Genomic DNA, 2,872 nt, shown 5'->3' with positions numbered 1-2,872 from the left:
CTGAGACCAAGGAGGTTCCTGCAGCCTTGCAAATGAAAACAGTTGAACTAGTTAAGTTAAGCTGTGGTGATTCAACCTGAGTCACAGGCCAACGCCCTGAAGGAAAATGAACACCCTGGAGACCTCTAGGGACCTCCAGAGCTGGAATCTGCTCAAGGGGGCCCCACTCTTCCAGAACTGCCCAGGGTTCAGAGAGAATTTATTTATAAGACAATTTTATTTTCTTATGTCCCCCATCATATTCATCAGAATGAATAACATTCTTTGTTTCTGTTTCCAGTAGGTTCTGGCAAGTACCAGTAACTACAAAACAGAGAAAGCCATGTCCAGTGTGCACTTGCCATGGTACTTGTCTCAGACATAATAGCAAGCTTGTCATTCATTTTTTGAGACCAGAGGAATTCATGTACTTGTGGAGTCTTCAGAGGCAACAACATTTCATGTCTTATTTGTAGGCAAAAGACTTAGGATTCCTCATGTAAGACATTCAGAACTTTCCTCAGGCACTCTAGTATCTTTAGTATTAGCAACGGTAAGTGTGACCATCAACTTTTAAAAAGGCATTGCCTTGATGGATTTCCATAAACATAACTACATCATGTCAGGAGGTGAACATTTTTCCCCAAGGGTTACTGCTGCTTTTATTTTGTATGTAGAACTACTGAGGGGAGGTGGTTAGGGTAGGTATGTCTTGCCTATGGCCACCCTAGAAATTACACTGGAGTCACACTGGCTCCAGATGATAGCTGGAAAGTGAGGGGACAGAAACAATGATTCGGACCAATCAGATGGTTACAAAGCTGAGGTTTCCAGCAGGTGGTTTAAGGAAGCCGCGACATAGAAAGAGCAAGGACTGGGCTGGTCTTCAGCTGCCTCGATGACATCAATGACAGGATCCAAGCAGCTGGTGGTGGTTCCAGGATCTCCAGGCCTCACTTTACTTTACCAGGGGGTTCCTGTAGTACCTGCCAGCAAACTTGGCCTTGCTGCCCAGCTCTTTCTCGAGTCTAAGGATCTGAATGTACTTGGCCGGGGTCTCAGATTGGCAAGGAGCACCAGTCTTGATCAGCCTAGTGCAGAGTCCCACCAGCAGGTCAACGATGAAAGTGTCCTCAGTCTCCACAGACCTATGGGACACCATGACACCCCAGCTATTGGACTGGACCAGCTTATATGTCTACAGAGACTCAGTCACAGAGCCGATCTGGTTCACTTTGAGCAGGAGGCAGTTACAGGACTTCTTGCCCATGGCCTTGGCAATCTTTTAGGGTTGGTCACTGTGAGATTGTCCCCAACCATCTGGATGCCTGCACTAGCTGGCCTGGTCAAAGGGGTCTTCAATGGACACTACTGGATACTCTCGAATGAAGGATTGTACAAGTCAGCCAGATGGTCAAGGGTGATGTACCTGCTGCGGTCATCAGGAGACTTTAAGTCCAGGTCATACTTGCCAGGCCTATGGAACTCAGAGGCAGCCATGTCCACGTGGACGACAACCTGCTCAGTGTAGCCGGCCTTCACAACCGCGTTCTTCAGCAGCTACCGCGCTTCTTTATTCTCCAGGATGTTAGGTGCAAATTCACCCTCATCACCCACATTGGTGGCATCCTTGCAGTATTTCTTCTTGATGACATTCTTCATGTTGTGGTAAACCTTTGCTCCAGTGCGCATGGCTTCCCGGAAATAGGATGCCCCCACAGGAAGGATCATGAACTCTTGCATGACGAGCTCAAACAGCCTAAGAGCCACTGTTGATCACATTGAAAGCTGGGACAGGCAGGATAACTTCAGGGTTGCCAGCCAAGTCAGCGATGTGATGGTAAAGAAGCACCCCCTTTTCCGTAGCTCCAGCTTTGCAGAGAGCCAGAGACATTCCCAGGATGGCATTTGTGCCAAACTTAGATTTGTTTTCAGTGACGTTCATCTATATCATTAGCCTGTCGATCTTCTTCTGCTGCGCAACGTTCAGTTTCTTTCTAACCAGAGCAGGTGCAATAGTTTTCTTGATGTGCTCAGTAGCCTTTGAGACACCCTTCCCCATGTAGCGCATCTTATCATTGTCACGGAGTTCTAGGGCCTCATAGATGCCAGTGGGGGCATCGTTGGGCACCGCAGCTCAGAACAGACCTTTTGTAGTGTAGAGATCAATCTCAACAGTGGGATTCCCACGAGAGTCAAAGATCTCTCTGGCCTGAATCTTGAGAATAGACATGGTGAATTTCTGGCCTTCAGATCACCACGCAGGAAAGACAAAGTTTTCTGCAGACACTGAAGAGAGCATTAAGGAGAGACGCGCCCCAGTTCCTGAGCCGAGGAGAGCATTTTTAAAATCATATAGATATGTAGTTTATAACATAAGGAGTAAAAAAATTGAACACAAGATCGTTTGTCTCCAGATTCTAAATGTTTTTTGATTATTAAGGTTAAAAGCCAAATATATAATTTTCCTGAATGCTTTAAAGTTGAAGCAAGTAAAGATGGATCAACAGGTTAATTTCATAATATATTTGACAAACCTATATTCAACCAGACCTATGCTGAAATATTGTTCTAGTTACTGAGAATCCAATAATAGCCTCAAAGGACAATGTTTTAAAAGAACAAAAGCAATAATCAAGATGAATAAGATCATGTTGTGTTAGTGGAACACAGAGAAAAAAAATCAGGAAGAGAAATTGGGTTATTGGGCCAGGCATGTTTAGGCATTCCTGTAATCTCAGTACTTACAAGAAAGTGGCAAGAATGATCATGAGTTCAAAGTCATCTTCAACTGTATTGGGAGCTTGGATCCAGTTTGATTACTAGAGGACTTCTCTACAAAAAGAAAACAAACATATATGGGCTATCAAGATGATAGCAGTCAAACAGACAA

At 44.8% G+C, this 2,872-nt stretch overlaps 1 pseudogene; it reads right to left on the bottom strand.

The window, feature by feature from the left end:
- Nucleotides 1–889: 889 nt before the first annotated feature.
- LOC127194270 (alpha-enolase-like) lies at nucleotides 890–2,308 on the bottom strand (annotated as a pseudogene).
- Between the last annotated feature and the right edge of the window lie 564 nt (nucleotides 2,309–2,872).

This window comes from Acomys russatus, chromosome 10, assembly GCF_903995435.1.
Source record: "Acomys russatus chromosome 10, mAcoRus1.1, whole genome shotgun sequence".
Lineage (NCBI taxonomy): Eukaryota > Metazoa > Chordata > Mammalia > Rodentia > Muridae > Acomys > Acomys russatus.
This window is presented reverse-complemented; position numbering and strand designations above follow the sequence as displayed.